Source organism: Daktulosphaira vitifoliae, unplaced genomic scaffold (genome assembly GCF_025091365.1).
Source record: "Daktulosphaira vitifoliae isolate Bord-2020 unplaced genomic scaffold, ASM2509136v1 Scaffold_2, whole genome shotgun sequence".
In the NCBI taxonomy this organism is placed as follows: Eukaryota; Metazoa; Arthropoda; class Insecta; order Hemiptera; family Phylloxeridae; genus Daktulosphaira; species Daktulosphaira vitifoliae.
The window spans coordinates 41,920,041-41,942,751 of NW_026099573.1; positions in this window are offsets into that span (position 1 = coordinate 41,920,041).

The window sequence follows — 22,711 nt, forward strand, 5'->3', positions numbered from 1 at the left end:
CTAAAAATATTAACTGGATCAAAAGTTATTTAAGTTGTCAGTGAGTGGTGGGCCACCCTGTATATGTATATTCTTTAGTAGAATGTTTTAATTTTTCAAGAAATTGTATTTTGTTATGATAATTACAAAATTAAATCATAATATTTAATAAAATCTAATCATTGTTATCTTAAATTATTACTAGTCTTCATAACCTTTCCCCATAGGATAAGGTACAAAATCCCTGGTGCTCCGGCGTTGCCTCGGCCCAGGGTGGACCAACTCATTGGGTTCTTGTAAAGTAAGGCTGATTTATATTAGTTTGGCTTACAAAGTGGTAAAAAGAAGAATGAGTGAGTTGAAAGAAAATGAGGGAGGTAAAGATGGTAAGAATGAAGTCGTATCTCGGGGTCGAACTATATTTATTTATTAAATAATAAATATCCCTACCTCATTTATTCCTATTCTTGTTTATTACGTGATTTTTTTAGAAGTAAGGCATGCAAATAAATATTCGCACTTACCTTTATTTCCTTTAGTAATTGACTGAGTTGGTTTTATGATGATTTCTTCCTTCAGTGTCAACAGTCGTTTATACCGTCTTGCGTTTATTTCGATTTATTAGTCTCTCTGTGTAAATTAGACTTAGAAAAAGGGGTTCTCTATAATGGGACCTGCGTTTATTATAATTTGTCACTTTTTTTTTTATTTTCTTTAAATTCCTTTTATATTATACTGTGTTTTTACTAATAATATTTTCGATGAATTCCCTACAGTCGATATCGATATTCTTAAAATTTACTCTGAACTAGTCAAAATATAATTATAAGAATATGTCTATATATTCAAAATATAGTTAACAAGACTGTGGTGGCCCAGCGTTTCTCAGCGTAAAGCCTTGGCTGGCGCGGACACAGTTACCTCGCTAATATATTTTAAATATTATTTATATATAACTTGTTCCTGTGTAAAATATTAATAAATCATCTAAGACAATGTTCACCACTTAGGATGACACATATAAAAAAAAAACTAAGTCACAGGGACAAAATAATTACTTATACTGACGCAGATTCCATGTAAGAGAATATTTAGAGGGTAGTCGTAGTAGTCGCAACTGCCGTCGCAGTCGCAGAAAATCGTCCCTTTTTATGAGAAAAAATGGCTTTTTATACGCAGGATCAAGTAAGCCAGCGATCTCTATTGAAATTCCTAAGATTTAGGGTTTAAGGGTTTAAGAATAAGTAGGAGTAAGACAGGTATATAGAGTACGAATTTAACAAAGAAAACACGAGGTAAATGAAATGAGATGAGTGGCAATAGGCCAGGACATGATAGGAGAGGTGGAAAGTTTTAAGTATTTAAGATCAGTTGTGCAAAAAAGCGGTGGTATTGACGTGGATGTAATACATAGTATTAAGTGTGGGTAGTTAAAGTGGAGATAAACGTCTGGTATGTTATGCGATAAAAGAATTCCAATGAGGCGGAAAGGTAAATTCTATATGACTGTAGTGAGACCAGATGCGATGTATTGTTCAGAATGTTAAGCTTAGATGGACAAGTGGAGTGACTAGAGAAGATAGCATAAGAAATCAAAATACACGAAGGAGTATAGGTGTTGCGTCAATCGTAGATAAGATGAGAGAAAATGGATTTAGATGGTTTGGTTATATTATCCGAAGAGAGGAATCGGAAACTGTAATAACAGTTATAGAAATTAATGTTAAAGGAAGAAGATTATTCATGAAGCTGGATTATTAATGATAATAAATCGAACGCTCACTTATGAATAATTTGTTTGACATTTTTAATTTTTGAGATTAATGTAACAAACATTAAATATAAACAAAAATGAATAATTTTTACACAATATTTGTTCTTTTTTTATGTATAATTAAAACTTAAATAAAAATATTTAAACACAATAATGACTATGAGCGCGTCGCTGATGATTCAGCGGTGGAACATACACTGATTAGACCTATACTACATTAGACACATTGTCGGCCAGATAAACAAACATAAAAATTAAGATACAATATTATATAATGACTCGCGCTAACAAAGATGTTTAGGAAGACCGAAAAATAGTTGGAGGGATGTAACTGAATGCGATTTTAGAACATAACATAAGTTTATGTTACGTTCTAAATCTTATCTTAACCTCAAAGTTAAGAAAAACTGTATGTAATACAGTTTTATACGCTGGAGGTACGAAGTTCGAACCTCACTCGTCGAATTCATTTTTTTCATTTTTTCTTAATTCTATTTTGGGATGAAAAAATTCAAAGTTCGATTGATTTTTATCTCATTTAAATTGAAAAACTTCAATAATTATCAAGGATCCCATTACTGTAGTCTCCCTTCGTAAAAATAAACAATAAAGAATAATTAGTAGACATTTTTATGCAACATACCACGATTATTTCTGTTTAATTAAAATATTTAAGTTATTATAGAAAAGTTTGGCTTATATCAAAATAATATTGTATATTTATCAAAATAGTTATATTTTTTATTAATCATTTAATAATTTGAGGACTTCAATTTATATTTAAATTTACGTCATACCAAAAATCTATACATATATATATCTATAATTACTTTTATAATAATTATATTATATTTAGCTGAAGTATCTATCATGCTATCAACCTTTAGGAAATTGTATTAAATAACACATTTTGAAAACAGATACTTTTGTAAAAAAATTATAGTCATTAAATCTTAATAAATAATAACATTATTCTAAATTGTAAACAACTTTGTAGTAAAACATTGTGGTGTTATATGAATAATATACAATAATTATTAATAGAATTTATTAGATAAAAGCAAAGTATTATTTAACATTTAAATTTAGCTAGCATTTAATTTATTTTGCATAACATGAAAGTTTACAAAACAATTATATTAACGTTTTGGACACAATGGAGAACTTAATAACTTTCATGTAGCTATAAACATACTAATAAGAGATAGAGTTGCTAATATATTAAGCGAAAATTAAAATTGGACTAAAAAATTATTTTAAAATAAAAATAAAATTAATCATTTAAGTTAATTTAATATTTTTAGAAATAATAAGAATAAAAAAAAATTATATCGTTTAATTTTTATGTTATAATTAATAAATAAGAAAAGAATTTATTTATTTTGATCTAGAATTCGGGAATGGTGTTAGGCCTAGTGTAAATTAAGATTTCGCATTTAATATTTCGTTTGCGTTTGAAACGTCTGGAGAGTTATACACGGTTTGAAATTTGTTGCTTGGGCAGTACGCGAGATTTTTTTTAGAAAATGGAATGAAGCTTTCAATACTATTCGATATTACGGTATATTGTAGGAACGGATAAATTAGAGTAAATCTGTTTTTTGCTAGAGAAATAGGTAATGAAGTTATCTGGAATAAATAATATTTATGATATCGAGCTCCAATTATCCTATCGATACTATACTTCAATAAAAAATACTATTTTTCATTAATGTGATCATAGTTTCAAATACAAGGTTGTACTACACAAGCTGTATTATTATGAATGTGAATCTATTAAATTTCCCAAACAAATTTACTAAGGCTAGTTTGTTTCTTCTATTTATAAATATCATCATATATTATTTTAATAATGCTTATCATTTTCCAATAAGTTATATTTGTTAACACTGTCGTACTTCTGACATATTGATGATATACCACTTGAAATAGGGTGGTTACATATCTGTAAATTTAGTTTAGATATATTAATGAACTTTGATTCACAATTAGCAATATCGATGTAGACTACGAGCTTATACAAGTCGTTAGAAAATTAAACAGTGTCTAGATTTTCAAAATATAACCCTACAGTATTAATCAGATTTATTAAATATTCTTTGCAGTCGCCTCAAAAATATAAAGTAGTATTAATAAGTAAATTTTTTCTGGAATAATTTAATCAAGTTAATTATGGTCAATAATTTAATATTCCACTCAGTAGATCAAATGATATAAAATAAAATTAAAATTGAACTTAATATTTTTTTAAATAACACATTTAAAGTTCAATGTTATTTAAATCTCGGTAAATGTAGGTAATTGTTGTCATACCAAGACTGATTGTGCGCGAGCTCTTTCATTACGCCTTTCGTTTGAAATAAATATTTCGTTTATGCTAGAAATATCTCATTATAATAATAATTATAATATTATAATTAAATAAGTAAAATTAAAACTATATTAAAAATATCATTAATTTAAAAAACTAAAAAATATTAAAAATACTAAACTCAAAGCCACAAAAAATTATTATTTTATTATTTATTATATTATAATTAAATTTCAGAGTCAAAATCTTTTCTCTCTGGGTTACGATAACTTTTTCCAATAATTATTTTCGTTTCTAAATTTTCTGGTGAATATCCTCAGGAATTGAATTAACAGAGTAACCATCTGCTTCAACGAATGCATTGGTACTTCTTATCATTTCATACATAGCGTCAGATGCTACTACAGTCTTCGAATTAACTTTATAGGCTATATGATATTGCATCTATATTGGATATGTTTCAAAATACCTTCCTCAAATAAAAATCTAGTATTTCTACTCTTTAAAGATCCTAAAAGTGTTCTAATCGCATGAATGATATTGTAAACCGCAGGATTTATATTACTTAAGTATAAATTCTTCTCACTTAATCCCATATATTGTAAATAAGAGAAATAAGATTCAGGTTTTCTTGACTCTGCTGCTTCAATTGAAATACATTTTAATTCTTATTTTATCCTTACATACATTAAGTAAAATAGGGATTCATTCAATGATAAATTTAATATGTTCCTAAATTCTCTAAGAAATATGAATGCGTTGAAACTTTCGTGAATTGTCGTATTACTTGAAATGTTTACGGATATATCCACATTTTCAGTTATAGTTACAATGACGAACCTGTAACTATCGTTTTAAATATGGACTCTGCAATGAGTTCGAAACGTCAGCTCATGACTGAAAACATGGATACATCTCTAAAAAATGTTAGAGCACTTCCTTATAGTGGAAGAACAATTTCACTACTACAACGTCTTTTAAAATTTATAATGTAGAAATATTATAATCATCTGGAACTCTTTTGATAGCATTAGTTCTATATATGGCTAATATAGAACATATCCTACTAGGGTGGCGCAAAAAAAATCGACTTTAAAAATTTTTATTAGACACCCCCTAGATTTATTAAGTATATAAAAAAAAACATGTTTTGAAAATTTGAGATCGATAAAAAAATTTTTACAGGTCGGTCAAAGCGTTTTTCGTATTTTTATCAAAAATACCCCTTATTTATTAAAATATGATTAAAATTCTAAATTTTGGTCAATTATAATCATCTATATATGTAAAATGTTGTATTTTTAACGTAGAAAACGATTTTATAATTTTTTAATTTCTAAGACTTATATTGATTACGTAATTGATGTACTAGTTTATTAGGTAAGCTAAGTAAATAAACAATANGATGTACTAGTTTATTAGTTAAGCTAAGTAAATAAACAATACAACCTGCTGGTCACCTAGATATCCTAAAAGTGTTTATGAGTACAGCCTACCTCCCTGATAGTAAAACGTATATCACTATGTCAATTTTATAAGCCTAATTGGTGGTAACATGATGTGGTGGAAACGGGGATATGAGCAATTATATTTAATAGTACCATTAAAGAAAAAATAACGATTCAAATTATGTCTTTCAATAAATTTAAAATAATTAAAAAACCCAGCACAGGGGGGTCGCGGCACAGTGGTGACGTGGCATAGATGGATCAAGTATAATGATATCTGACAGTGATTAAAATCACTATCATAAGAAACGCTTCAATGCAAATCAGTAGATAGTGTTTAATTCTAAGAAATTGGTGGATAATTACAAAAGCTGCATGATCTGTTAGTTCCTTATTAATACCCTGATTAAGATAAAGTATGTCGAATGAAAAAGGGATTATTAAAAAATATTATTTCTCATAAAAAAATTGTGTTGATTCATACACTTTTCAATGAGTTATAGCATTATAAAGTTAAAAATGTAACCAACCCAACCCAACATCAACTCCTATTTCCTTAATTATATCTAGATTAGTAATTCGTTTAATTATATATTACATAATTTTTATAATTAATTATTTTCAAATTATTATCGATTTTTAATATGTTAAAAGTAATCATTTTGAACCTACTTCTTTTTGTTCTTTAAAGTGAAAGTTTTAATAAAAAAAAAATGAATTTATTACCATAACTTTTAACTCAACTTGCAAGTTTGAAATAGATATTATTAAATAGAAAAAAATGAAATTGGTAGATTATTTCAAAAACAACAATAACACTTATTCCCTTAATTTTACCCCGATTTATAACTATAATATATGAATACATAATAATTACAGTAATTAAATTGAGTATGAAAGTGGTATTCAATAATATAATATTGTAATTTTTACGGAGATATTATAAAAATAAAAAGGAGTTGTATATTCATATACTTTTAATGCGTATACAAATTTAAAGGAATTTATGCAATACTTTTTAATAAAAAAATTTTGTTACTTATGAATAAATACACTAAACAAAAGGAACTTTCATCAGAAAAAAAATATACTTTTCTAAATAAACTTTTCGTGATGTTTTCAAATGTGCAATTAAACTTTTTCTATTACTTCTAAGTTTTAATATTATTACTTATTATTAAAAAATAAGTATTTACATATAAAAAAAAATAATTAAGAACAAAAAAAATTGTATTAAATTAATACTGATTTTGATTTTTAATATGTTAAAGGTAATCATTTTGAACCTATTTTTTATTGTCTTTTAAAGTGAAAGTTTTAATGAAAAATACCTTCTCAGCTTCGCATCGAAGCTAAAAAATGAATTTGTTACCATAACTTATAGTTCAACTTGCAAGTTTGAAATTGACATTATTAAATTGAAAAAAATGAAAGCTAAAAAGTTAACAATGCAGTATAAAAATCATATGTTCATTTCAATTAAAATTTATTTATGGCCAATATAAAAATATCCTATTTAATTGAAATACTCTTTGTATCACTTTAAATATTATCATTAGTTGTCTAATTAACAACACAAGAACACGTGTTTACTAATTAAATAGATCGCCAATTTTAAATAAATGACCTTTGTTCCAAAATTAACGACACGCTTAGGAAGAAATGCGATAACAATAAGAAAAGTCTTAACAAGATTTTCTAGTACCAATGGAAACGGAGGAGCTGAATGTGCAGGAATGAATGACCTATCGTGTTTGAGACGTGATCCCACGCTACCCAAGTTACCTCAAAACAATGATATGCAAGTATGCAAAAAAATTTGTATGCCTTGCTGTCTACCAGCCAAAGATCCACCGTCTTGCGTAAAGAAGTTAGGAAGAAAAGAATGCACACCAATTCCTAATCCATATCCAGCTTATTCTGAATGTATGAAACCACCGCCACCTAGCATAGACTGTGAATGTCGCCCTACTAAACCTCCGCCTTGTGACATGGGAATCACAAAAAAAGATTCCAACTCTATTACTAAACGATGTTAAATAAATTTTTTTATAAATATTAAAATAAATTACACGGATTATTACTGAGGATTTTTTTGTGTTCAATGATATAAAAAACTGATTGTTTGAGACATTTTAGCTAGTATGATATCCGTTTTACTAGCTGTTTGTTGAAAATTAATCATCATCAAAAGTGGTTTGTGTTAATTTTTGCCCGTGGTTGTGATTTTGTTATATGCGTCCTGTTATGTTCATACTTTGTGATTTTTTAGGATTTTATAAGTCCCCAGCGATGATGTATGAGTTTCCAGTATTCCGTCGCGTTATCTTTTATCTATTTTTGATGTATTATTTATTGATATTATACTAGATGATATATACGGTGATTCTTTAACTACATTTTAAGAAATATTTTCGAAAATATTAGAAGTAATCGTTAATTAATTTTTTAACAACAATAGTTCTTTTGTTGAGCTGTTTTACAAGAAAAAATAATTTTCTATTACAACCCTTTTACTATAAATTCATATAAACTACCAATTGTTAATTTTAATTTTACTTTTGATGTGAATCTAAGAAGGTATTAATTTTACTATATTGTAATTATTTTATTTTTTATATTTTTGTCTGCCACTACTTTTTCTTAGCTCACATTAGACAGATTTTTCTCATAAAACGTCATAAATAAAAAATCGTATGTAGTTGAAGATATTTGTTACAAAACACTTAACCTGCTCACAGGGGGGGATTTAAAATAGCAAATTTTTTACAAAAACTAACTTTTTCAACTTAACTTTTGACAATTGTGGGAGAACAGGTGATGAATAAAATGGATGTCGACACAATTTAATTATATAACAGAAAATCAGCGCAGAGCCGTTTATTCGAGCAAGAAACAAGATAATACAGCAATTACAAATAACGTGCAAAAGAACTAGAAATTAATAAAATTAAAATGAAAGCAAATAAGCAAAAGATGCATTGATGTTGGAAGAAAACGGTGCGATGACTTCAGCGTTCTGACACGATGCGTCTCGAGCAGTGTCACGAAGATAACTTCCTTCACGTATTAATGCGGCGGGTATTCGACGCTAGGCATTTGTTAGACTTTACATCACGACGATAACGCGTGTGTGTAACGGTCCGGTTTACAGTGAAGCAGTGGCTGAGAAGGAGCTGACAGACCGCGGGGTGTCAAACGGGTGACAACGCCGTGGCCGTGTCGCAATGTTCCGGAAATACTGCGTTCTTTAAACATATATCAAATTAAAGCTTATGTCATATACTATAAAATGAAAAAAAATGTGTAAATAGCTGCTGTAGTCAAAAAACATGCTATTTTTGTGTTAAAATTTTTGATTTTCGATTTTATATTTTCAAGTTTAAATTGTTATAACTTTTCGATAAATGTATGTATCAACACAAATTTATTTTTATAAACACTTAATGTTTACTTTGTTAGGTGCTGCATCGAAATGACGTAGAAGAGAATTTAAATTTTTTGGTTCATGGTGTTTATTTAAAATTGATAGTGATTAGTTACGGTACACAAAAAAAATATAACAATTAAAATATAAACATAGAGTTCGTACAAACGTTAGCTGCTGTTCGTGGTCGAGACTATATATTCGGTTGAAAGGTACGTCGGATGGAACGATGCAGCTCTTTTTTTTTGAAAAAATGAACAAATTAAAATAATTACTTATTATATTGAAAATTAAGATAATTTTCTTTTATTTGATATAATTTTTTTTTTAAATCTGATTCTAGACTTGCCCACAAGGGAGATTCAAAAAAGCAATGTTTGCACACAAGTTAAGCTTTTTCAATTTAATTTTTGAAAATGTTCCGGAAATATTGACACTTATTTAATGTTAAATTAAAGCTTATATAATATACTCTACTATGAAAAAAATAAAATTCAATATATATATTTTCTTCTTGGTATATGTAATGAAAAATTGTCGAACCGGTAACACTTGTGTCTTTCACGCTTGGGGTACTAGATTCATACTCGCCTGAGACAATACATTTTTTACATTTTTTTCTTAATTCTTTTTTTAAAAAGAATAAAAAAATTTTTTTATGAGAAATACTATTCATATAAATCTTTCTTTCGACATACATTTTTTTGAAATTTCCTTTATACAGAGGTGGTTTAAAACTTATAATGCGTATAGAAAGTAGAACTTTTTCAACTTATTTTGCCACGAAGAGCGGAAAATTTGACTGTTATTAAAATAATGAAAGTCAAATTAAAAAGAAAATCCTGTTTTAAGCAACATTATTTGTATCAAAATGTTCGCCCAAATGTAAGTCGTCAAAACTCTGATGGACTTTAGAGACCAACCGTTATACAGAGATGCAGAATAAATAATAAACTTATTTTTAACATTCTTCTATAGCACCACATTTCAAACGACTCTAGCCTTTTTTGTTCTTGTGTCGATATTGTCCAGGTTTCACATCCATAAATCCATACTTCATACATATATTTTAAATAAATTCTTACTTGTTTTTAGGCTAATGATTTTTGATCCAAGTAGATTTTTCTTGTTGTTAAAGGCTATTTTACCTTGACAGATGCGTTTTATTATTTCACTCCTATTTCTCCTATTATTGCTGATTGTGCTCCTTAGGAATGCAAATTCATCTACTTGTTTTACTGTTTGGTTTCCTCGTAGTTTTTTATGTACTTTGGTTTTATTTTCCCTTCCACAGACAGTACTGTTATTTTTTGCACGTTAATTTTCAAATCCCTAATAAATATTTCATTCATAGTTTTCATCAGTTGATCTAAATCTTCCTCATTTTCAGCAATTAAGGCTGTCATCGGTGAAACGTAACATACTTATCTTCTGACCGTTGATCTTCATCTCTAGATTGGTATCTTTTTTTATCTTATTTCTTACTTCTTAAATATGTGCGTTGAATATAATTGGAGATAGGGTGCATCCTTATCTAACTCCTTTATTTATTTTTGCTTCTTCTACTTTATCTTGAATGTTTACAACAGCTACCTCATCTTTATATAATTTATACAGCAGTTTTCTATCTGCGTGTTTTATTTCCCATTCTTGTCATCATGTAAAACATTAACGTCCAATTTACATTATCAAATGCTTTTTCAATATCCACAAAAGCTATAAATATTTGTTTATCTTTCTTAAATCTTTTCTGAATAATTATTCTCAATGCCAAAATTGCTTCTCTCGTTTCCATATTTTTCCTGAACCCGAATTGGTCCTTCGTCAGAGTTTGTTCTATTTTGGATTCAATATGTTGAAATATAATCTTTGTTAGTATTTTATAGGCATGGGATAGCAGGCTAATTGTAGGAATTCTTCACATTTTTTCGTTGCTGCTTTCTTTGGGATGGCGATAATTATACTTTTTACGTAATCCTCTGGAAATTCATCAGTTACGTATATATATATGACAATTTAAAATAATTTGTTTTAACTTTTTCTCCCGACTTCTTCCAAATCTCCGCTTGTATTTCATCAATTCCTGTTGCTTTTCTTATTCTTCAGATTCTTCAAAGCTTTATCGAACTCCTCCCTCATAACTGGGTCTATTTTGTATCCTTCTTCTTCAGATTACTCTTCTTCATTTGTATCATTTCCCTTAAGTGTTTCTCCTTCATACAGAGTTTCTAAATATTCCTTCCATCTTTTGGCTATATCTTTTTATTCATATAACATTTCTCCATTGTTATCTCCCACTCCTCCAGATAGGGTTTTATACTTACATAGGAACTTTTTCACCATTTTATATGCTTCCTGTTTCCATAAGGGTTTCTATTTCACTACACCCTTCTTCCAGATATTTTTCTTTTGCTTCCCTTAATTTCCTAATAATTACATTCCTCAGTATTCTATATTTTTCTTGTCCTTCGATACTGTTCGAACTTTTATATTTCCTTCTTTCCTCTATCATGTTGATAATTTCAGTTGTAATCCAATCCTTTCTCGCTATAAGGTTTTTGTATGCTTAAGTTTTTATTGCAGTGTTCGTGATTGTATCTTTCAAGTTCTGCCATATTTCTTTAATGTTTTGGGGTTTTGGGGATTCTTCAGCAATCGCGTCATTTGTGCACTCACTATTTTGTTTCCTGGTTTCTTCATCTCTTAGGTTTTTAATTTGCCATTTCACCATTTTATTTTTACCCATTATTCTTATAAATTTCAGATTACACTTCATCATGATTAAGTTATGGTAGCTATTTATATCTGCTCCTGGGTATCTTATACCTGTCGTCGTGGACACAAATTAACCGACACAAGTTTAGTTGTATGAGAATGGCGTGAAGCCGTATATTACTTCTTACAAAATAGTCACAAAAATAGTCACAGAAATAGTCACAGAAATGACGCAAAATAAAGTATATAATGCACTCACTGCTAATAGTGAAACCGACAGTAGGAAAAATATCGTAGGTGCGACGAGTTGCCAGGTAACACTTCAAAATAGATCCGTATCGTACGAGGCCACGGAGATTACTTAACGTGTATTTGCGGCGGGTCGTAGATGGACGTGCGGCACTTGCTGGACTTTGTACCGTGGCATATCGCACGCGGTGTTAGTCAGTCAAACTACCATATGCACGTAGAAGGGCGGCGGCTGATACAGGTGTCAAACCTGTATCGAACGGATTTAACATGGACTCGTTGTTTAAATCGCGACTTGTAATTGTGTGTGAGAGGGACCGAATCTCCTGCGTAATGCGGGACAGTGCTCTCTCTACTTCTGACATGCGCGCTTCCATGCGTGTGTTCAAAGATACATCTGCCTTAACGCGCCTATCTCCTCCGTTGCGTGGGATATCGAACGTACCGTATACATGTCATCTGTATACGCTGCGTTCACACATCCGTTGGGACGGCCGGTTGCCTGGGACCACTCGTGTAGAGACCCTGTTTCGGATTCCTCTAGCGCCAGGTTAACCGGTTGATCCGCGTGTGTCGGGGGGACGACGGTCCGGCATAGCGCGGGGGCGTCGTCTATCCGTGACTCGCGTTCCGTCTCGAGCGTCTCATAGTGAAGCGGCGGGCGTTCGGGTAAAATCGCGTTCGATGGGTCTAGCCCTTCGCTGCGTAAATTATTTTCTAACACGGCTAGCATATCGTTTTTCGTTGTGGGCCCATTTAGCTGTCTATAAGCGCACTCGCGCAATAGTTCCCGACGATTCATCTGAGATAATGTTTTACCTGACATCGTGAACGTTCTTTATCGTATTTCGCGAGAACGAACAAAAATAAATAAATAAAACGCAAGCGCTTGTTTGTTTTTGTTATTCGGAAATACAATACCGTCGGTCTCGAGAATACGCGTTATGTGCTCGCGTATGAACGTCAACAATGCCGGCCGTTTGTATTATTATTGTTGTTGTTGTGATACTGATATAGTATAGCACTAAGATAATGGGTTTTGTATGGGGATGACGTTACTATAATATTTATAATTTCGAAGGTCGGAAATAATAATACAAACGGTTTTATGGGCCCGGTTGTTAATGCTATATCGAACGCGTTGATACGGAGTGTATTGTGCACTACCTGTCTATCGCTGTCGTTGCAATGTAATGTGAATCAGCGGCGTCGCCTCGCGCGCGCGATAAGGAATGGTTGGGAAACAACTGGATAATCTACTTGTTAATGTTAAAAATAACTAACGAAGTGGAATTCTACAATTGTTGCGCTATTGAAAATTTATCTATAACCGAGCGGGGAATTCGCTGCTGTCACCAGCGGACTGTGACTGAAATAACTCGAAGCACAGGGCGGCTAAGTAAACCTAGCTGTCTCTTATATAAAAAAGTAAAATAAATTACAGACAAGTCAGCAAATGGTTTTCTTACCTTAGTCAAAGTAAATCCAAATTAAGACCGGTTTGTAATCCTTGCCGGGGAGCCAGTTGCTACGACTGTCGTCGTGGACACAAATTAACCGACACAAGTTTAGTTGTATGAGAATGGCGTGAAGCCGTATATTACTTCTTACAAAATAGTCACAAAAATAGTCACAGAAATAGTCACAGAAATGACGCAAAATAAAGTATATAATGCACTCACTGCTAATAGTGAAACCGACAGTAGGAAAAATATCGTAGGTGCGACGAGTTGCCAGGTAACACTTCAAAATAGATCCGTATCGTACGAGGCCACGGAGATTACTTAACGTGTATTTGCGGCGGGTCGTAGATGGACGTGCGGCACTTGCTGGACTTTGTACCGTGGCATATCGCACGCGGTGTTAGTCAGTCAAACTACCATATGCACGTAGAAGGGCGGCGGCTGATACAGGTGTCACGGGTCGCGGGGCTCTGTGTATAGAGAACNCGGCTGATACAGGTGTCACGGGTCGCGGGGCTCTGTGTATATAGAACAACGCGGTCCGTGTCACGGTGGTCTATTCTAACCCCAACAAATTTTTAAAATAAGTACACACAATATAAAGTATTATTTGTATTGCCTTTTTATTTAGTATTTTTCATATAGTATTATGAAATCCTCAAATAATATTGGTTTCATCAATTTTTATTCCCACAATTAATAACATTTAAAAACAAAATATGTTATAGAACTCATAAACATGTCGTTTCAAAATACAATTTTCAAATAAATCACTACTTTTTGCATATTATACCATTATAACCCTTTGAATGTAAATATTTAAAATAATAAAAAAATTTTAAAATAGGTAGATTGAAGACTACAGTCCTCAATCCTCGTAATTATATAAAATAAACAAAAAAAACAACCAAGTAGATAAAAACTTCAATATATTAGTTTAAAATCACAATGCAGATACAATAAAGCATTTCAAACAATCAATATAATCTTAAATAAATAATAAAACCAAAGGAAACTTAATGTTACTAAATCAAGAATATTTCGACCTTAAAGTAAAAGTAAAAGTAACGACTACAATATACATTCATACTTTTAAAAATAATATTTGAATAACCTCATTTAGAAAAAAACTAAACGGATTTTTAGTCTTCATCTTACTAAGTCAAGAACTTTTTGACTAGATATCTCTATATATGATAAAGTATAAGTAATAGTAATAAAATTGGTATAAAAATACATATATTAATATATATGTGTAATTTGAATAAAATTTAATGTAAAACTAAAAGGAACTTATGTTTACATAGCCATAGACTTTTAGATTAACTCCAAGTATTACAAAATAGTAAAAGTAAAACAAATTGTTTTCTTAAGTTTGTTTATTTGTTATATAAGTTACTAGAATTATGTAGATTCAAATGCATTTTAGTCACCTTAATATTCAAACAGTTTATGTCTTTTGCCCAATAAGCCGATCGAATAACTGCCACAAAATTCATTGATCATCTACAAGGCGGTTTCTTAATAAATATTACTGTAAAGGTATATATCAGAGAAGTCTTTAAGTCTACTAATTGCTTACCAAAAATCATCAATATCTAGTAATAACAATCCTGTTTATTCATTTTCATCAATTAATATTTTCATTCAATTCACATTGAATTACATATACTTCAAAAGTTTCATTTAATTGTTCCACCAATGCTTTGCAATAAATATCCAAACAACTCTCATTGGTACCGTACTCGTATAATGCATATTTTGGTTCAAGAAAGTTGTTCGAACATGTTGTTATAGATTGGTAATCTTTTTTTTATTTCTACAGCAGTACTTACATAGAAATCTAAACATTTAGTTTTGACTAGGTCAAATTTTCGAACATTAAGTGCAGCGGAATGGCATAAACATTGCATCAAAATTACAGAAGGGACATCAGCTTTCAGATAAAAAAAAAAAAAAGAGTTACATTTACCAACCATAATATTGGCACTGTAGGCACACTACATTAACCGACAGACTAATTGAGTATTTAAATTTAATCGTCTGATTGAAGTCAAACTATTATTGAACAATTGAATCATTATTACAAGTAAAACCAATATTTGGCACTGGTGAAATGACCAAAATATTTTGTATGTTTTAGTGGACTGTATATAGGGTAAATTTAAATGACAACAGCTAGATAGAAAGTTAACTGAAGAAATGACAGATTTACTTCTATGAGTACAAGTAAATATTTTTATTCTATTGACACCAACTAAGTAGATAACTAAATTTAAAACAAACAAAGTTATTTCTATGATTACAAGTGAAAAAGTTAATTTTGTCTACTAGAAAACAAACGTGCATTACTTTAAAATGATTACCAAACTATTGTTTAAAACTAGTAATACAATTAAAAACTCAATTATATTATATAGACTTATAAAATGAATAATAACTTACAATCTTATATTGAGTTCTCAAGCAACATGCATAAATAAAATTTATAATATATTAAATATACTTAACATGCTTAAATCTGTGCTATTTAAAATTTAAAAATTTTAATTTAATTATTCCAAAAATAATGAATTATACACCTCAAGTGTAAACCATTTCTAAACTACATGTAAAGAACCAATAGGAACAATTTATCAATAAAGTTTGTCATGTAAAGAACAATGAATGAGATCGACAATTAATATTCAATTTTGTGAGGTTTAGTGTGATTTTTAAATTGAGAAACTAGTTAGTTTCTGAGAAGACAAGATAAATCTAAGTTTGAGTGAATAAAAGTGTGAGTATAGACAATAAATGTGAAAAAATTGAATATTAGCGACTGATCGACAATGAATTTAAATAATTATAGGTAATTTTGCATATACCCCTGTAGGTAGGGGCAGTAGAATTTACCCACGGTAACTCCACATCTGTCGTAGAAGTCGATTATGGAGGCCGATCGATCGCCGGCATAAGCGATCTAACTTATGTCTGCCAACAGCTGTGAGTGTAGAAGTCGACATGAGAAGGGCACTCTTTTGTCCTGGAGTTGGGAAACCAGCTCTAAAGGCGGATGAACTGCAGAACGCAGTCAACGGCATAGGAATGAGGAAAAATTTTCGGACAAACCATCTCATTAAAAATCCAGAATGGATAAGTCCTAGTATATATTATCATGACTACGAGTGCGATTAAATTATTATCCGAAGTAAGTTCCAAGATTCGGATCTCCAGGAGGAGCGGTCGCATATAGAAGTACTGACGTTTATTGTAGGATTAAGAAGCAGGAGAAAGTAAGAATTGGATCATGGAATGTAAGAACAATGTACCAAACAGGAAAAAAAAATTCCATTAAAGAAATGGATAGGATGTGCTAGGAGTTGAATTGAAATAAGTTAGACGACACGGGTAGTTTTCCAGGTGGCGTCGAGCCTTTTAATGAAAAACAAATGATAATACAAAAGAATAATAACACTGAGGTGGTTGTGGCAGTTTAATGAAAAACAGATGATAGAAAACTGCGGTGGTGGTTCGGTTGGGTTGACGAACGGTGAAACGAACAGTATAGGTGTCACGAAGATGACTGACTGGACGTATTATTGCGGCGGGGTATTCGACGCTAGGCTTTTGTTGGACTTTACACCACGACGATAACGCGTGTGTGTAACGGTCCGGTTTACAGTGAAGCGGTGGCTGAGAAGGAGCTGATACGACCGCGGGGTGTCAACGTGTGACAACGCCGTGGCCGTGTCAGATGAAAATTTTCAATCCTCGGTATCAGCGAAATGAGATGGTCAGATTCAGGCAACATAAATATAGAAAACCACAAAGTACTTTAGTCAGGTTCAACAACTAGAACACATGAATATGGAATAGATATTATCCTGGCAGATAAAATGGCTAAATCAATAAAGAACTTCATACCTATCTCTTCAAGAGTTATACTCGTACAGCTATTAGCTACACCAGTAGATGTTAACATCATTCAGGTGTACGCTCCAACGGCAGACAAAGAGGAGAATGAGATAGAAGAATTCTATCAAAGCATTAATGAAGTTATGAATTAATTGAAAAAACAAGACTTAACAATTGTTATGAGGGATTTTAATGCAAAATTGGGAGCAGGAAAGACATCCGTGAATGTTGGACTATTTGGGCTAGGAGAAAGAAATTGCCGTAGAGACTGGTTAGAAATATTTGCGGAAACAAATACAATGGCTGTTGGGGCCAGGGGCACTAAATATTATAGTGCGTACCCGAACTGGCTAATTGCACCAATACCGATCAGGCTGCGTAGTGTAATGTATGTAAATAGAATCACTGGAGGTGGGAGGGTTCGCCTGCGCAGCAACCAGTGATCTATGTAATGAGAGATGTGTTAGTGTGTATATATGTAAGTGTGTACTATTAAACAAAATAAATAAATAATTTTAAAACTTTATAATAATCAACAATAACAATAATTAATTTAAATTACAACTGTAATAATAATAATTCATAAACCTAAATTTACATAAAATTAGACAATAATTATAAACTAATAATGGTAACTAATTGTTAACTTGATCACTTATAATGACAGGACTTTGAATAGTAAGAGACAATAATTTAAATTCCCCACAATAGAATTTAACAATTAGCCTTTCTGACTAATTAACTAAATAATATTTACAAGCTCTTATAGCTGTTGTATGCTGACCTTACGCCAACGATTAAGGAGGAATAATAAATTAAATATGATACAAATTACACACAAACTTAAACTGCTCAATAAATCACTATCAAATAAAACTTCAATAATCTTAATAAATGGTACTCACTAATAATTGTAACTGGCCAGCCAATGCTAAAACTAAGACACAAATTACATTTACACACAATTACTACAACACACAATTTTTTCTGAACACTTAGAAATGAATTGCAATGCAAGTTTCACAAATAAGTATAAAATATCACAGGAGACTAGAATGAATGAACAATGCAAGCCCTGGTGGGCACTATGAAACAACAATTGACGAATTTATAATCCAACAAAAAAAGAACTTATTTGAATATTCAACACTTAATTTTAATTAACAGCAAAAAAAAACTATTTGAGTTTTTTCTGAGTGAAAAACAAAACAAAGAAAATTTGTAATTATTTTTTCCCGTTTTTTACAATACGATATTGATAAAATTGTGTGGTTATGTGTTGTGTTTGGTGTGTAGTGTGTGAACAGCTGATCGGCCGGTAGTAGCGATATCCACTACTACTTGCGTAGTAGGGAATAGGTGTGGTGATAATAGTTAGACCGGTCCGAGTACAATGGGCGCGCGTGCGTACAACACCCTATTATGTTGCAGCTGCAACAATGGCTGTAATGAATACATGGTTCAAATTACATCCACGAAAGCTGTACACATGGAAATCACCAATGGATAAACCTGGAAAAATTGTAAAAAATCGAATCGATTATATATTAGTGAACAGAAATAGTTGTATAGCGGTTAAAACCTACCCAGGAGCAGATCTTCAATCAGATCACGTCCCACTAGTGGGCACATTCTACACATTCAGTGACCTACGAAAACTTAAAAATCCTAATGTAAGAGAAAATGCACAAGCAAAGTTAAATAGCAAACTTACCAGAATTAACAACAACATGCTCATTAACGTAGAAAAAGAGATTAATGGTTTTCAGAAAGTAGTAGAAGAGATAAAAGAACAATTTCTGATTTCCATCTGATCCAAATGGAAAAATAATAGTCACCACGGATGAGAAAAAACATGTATGGAAAACATATCTAGAAAACCTATTTCATGATGTTATGGCAGAACAGGGACCTAAAATTGGAGACCGAACGGGTCCAGACATATTATTAGATGAGGTGAAATCAACTATTAAACAACTGAAAGAAGGCTAAGCCGTAAACTTTACTTGTAGATCCGCAATTTTTGTTATAAAAGTGGTTGCTCGAGTGGTATACGATTTTTGCGCTTGAGAGTCAAGTAAGGCCGTCACAAAGCCGTTGTCAAATTCCAGCTCCACAGCGGGAGTAGTAATTTTACGCGGGCGTGTTTGTGTGGTAATACTCAGGTGGTTAGCGGTTCGAACGGGGAGCGTTGAAACGGTTTGTTCGCCAGCAGTATTAATTGCCATAAGCGGGTAGGCCGTTTCTGCCGTATTCCCCTCCCCCACGGTGACCAACATATCGTTGGCCCGACTCGCGCTATAGTCGTTACCTATTAAGTCTACGAACGTGTGACAAGTATTTCGAATAATCTTATGGTCCTCATTGTGGATGAGAGGTGTGGTGGTGGTGAAGTGAGGTGCTACAGCGTGCCCACTATAATGACAGTGGGGCTGTAGGGGTGTTGGTGAAGGTGGTGTGATAGAAGTGTGGTTGTTAGTAAGATTATTCAAAATAGAGTCATTTTGTTCGCAGAAAGCGCATCCGTTTTTGCTACCCGAGTTGACTGAACGGGCGGTTTGGTCGGCGCGCTGATTAATATGATAAAGTTTTGGGCGGAATTGTGTTTGTGAGCCCGGAGAATGGACTAGTTTCTCCGTGGCTGCTGTCCGTTTCCCGGCACTATCGGTCTGTTAGGACATTCGCTTTGCCAGTGATGGGCTCCGCAAAAGCGTCAGGGTCGAGGGTGACGCGGATCGGGCGGTGCGTTTGGCCGAGGTCGCGTTCTTTGCGGTTGTTGCGAGGGTGATATGGCAGCCACGTACGGATTAGCGTTATTGATAAGTCTACCCGTACGTATCGGTCGGTCTAGATCGTTCGCGATTACGCGTAAGTCATCTTATGTACGCGGACATCGCATTCTTACATTACCGTAATATTCTTTACGTAACAGACTGACTACCCGATCTACAATGTGCTGCTCAGAGCAACTGGGGCGTGCGCGCATCGCTAGACGTTGTTTATTTATGATAAATTCCGTCATGCGCTGATGTGGCCCCTGTTGCGTCGTCATGAGTTCGTTTTCTAATTCAGCTTGTATGTTGTTGTTATCGAACGTCGTGAGAAATTCCCTCGCAAATTGTCGCCAGGACATGTTGTTTAACTTGATGGTTTCCCACCAAGTTAACGCCATGCCCTTTAAAAATTGAACGCCCGTTTTTACCCATAAATCGCGATCTATGCCTGCTTGGGCCAATAGGTTTTCTACCTGTTCTAGAAACTCGCGTGGGTCCTCCTCATATTTTCCCGTAAACTCGGGGGAAGGGGGTCGTACAATAGGCGAATAATTAAGTGGCCCGATCGCCATGTGCGTGTTCGAACGGGTCGATGATGATGGGGACAAATCGCGTGTCGGTGGCGCGAATGTGTTCGGCTCGAAGTGCCCCGTGTGGTGTGGACGCGCGTCTAAGTTGAAAACCGTGTCGCGCGTGTTCGATCGAAGAAGCGATGGTGACGTGCGCGGAGTCTGACTGGCTAATCGCTGTAGGTTAAGCGCTTCGCGCTCCTCGATTTCAGTCAGGCGCTGCTGTATTGTATTTTGGGCCCAAAAGTTACGCGGCTCGGTTCGGACAGACGCGCGTAAGTAGAACGGTTGGTTTCTGTCGTTTCTCGCGTCATCTGTGCGGTGGCGAACGGATTACGTATAGTCTCGTTGTGTGTATCGCGGCTTACAATCGTTTGTGAGAGAGATCGAATTTCTTGCGTAATGCGAGACAGTGCTCTCTCCACTTCGGACATGCGCGCATCCATACGTGTATTAAGAGATATATCGCGTAAACTTTGTCTTACTGCGCCTATCTCCNCTCACTGCGCCTATCTCGCCGTCGTGGGATATTGAACGCACCGTATATAAGTCATCGGTATACGCTACGTTCACTATACCGTTAGGGCGGCTGGTTGCCAGAAACCATTCGTGTAGAGATTCCTCTTCGGGATCCTCTCGCGTCAGGTTAACCGGTCTGTCCGCGTATGTGGTTGGGTCGACGGTCCGGCATAACGCGGGGACTTCGTCTACCAGAGACTCGCGTTCCGTCGCGAGCGTCTTGTAATGAAGCGGCGGGCGTTCGGACAGAATCGCATTCGATGGGTCTAGCCCCTCACTGCGTAAACTATTCTCCAAGACTGCCAGCATATCGCTTTTTGTCGTGGTGCCGTTTAACTGCCTACAAGCGCATTCGCGCAATAATTCCCGACGGTTCATTTGAGAGAGAGTTTTACCGGTCATAGTGAACGTTCCTTAACGTATTTATCGAAAATAAACAAAAATAAATAAAAGAAACGCATGCGCTTATTTGTTTTTGTTATTTAGAAATACGATATCGCCGATCGCGAGAATACGCGCTATGTGTTCGCGTATGAACGTCAACAATGTCGGGCATTTGTATTATTATTATTATTATAGTTGTGATTGCAATAATATTGTGATATTGCGTTGATAGTGGTGCGCTATAGCACTATGATACTAAATAGTATATGGAAATGCGATTATTACGATAGCAGTCGTATAATGATTGTGGAGGTCGGAAATAATAATACAAACGATTTTATGGGACCCGGTTATTAAATGTAACGATCGCTGTGGTATGATAACGTGTATGATCACCCTACCTGCCTAGCGGTTTTATCGAAACACTTAAATGATTGTGTTCGCGGCGTTGTGCGACTCAAGGTCGTCAGTGCGCGTGTATGTATAAATACGAAATCGCCAGAAATCCACTTATACCGTGTTTAAAAATACACCGAAGGTGGAAATCTACTACTCGCGAGGTAGATAGTATTTATACAACCGGGTGGGAATTTCACTGCTGTCACCAGTGAAATAGAAGTTAAAATATCCGTAGTACGGGAAGGTGAGGAAAATTTCGCTGTCTCTTTTAAATAAAATTCAAAATTTATGTAATTAATATAAAATGTCAGCAGTATTTTCTTACCTTTTAAAAAGTTACTCCGGTATAGATCCAATGCCGGGGAGCCAGTTGTCAATGGTATATACTCAAGTGCCGCGCACACAAAACAAAAATAAAGTAGACGACACAAGTTCGAGGTTAATTTGAAAAAGGCGTCGAGCCGTTTATTAGAATAAGATTGTAAAGATAAACGAAACAAAAAAAATAACACTGATTCAAAAGATTTCACAATATGAAACAAATGCTGGTGATTTAGACAAGTGGGTATAACTAGCTGTTCGAGAATCGGACGACGCTACGTTTGGTGGTGCCACGAAGATGACTAACTGGACGTATTATTGCGGCGGGGTATTCGACGCTAGGCATTTGTTGGGCTTTACACCACGACGATAACGCGTGTGTGTAACGGTCCGGTTTACAGTGAAGCGGTGGCTGAGAAGGAGCTGATACGACCGCGGGGTGTCAACGTGTGACAACGCCGTGGATGTGTCATATTATTAAG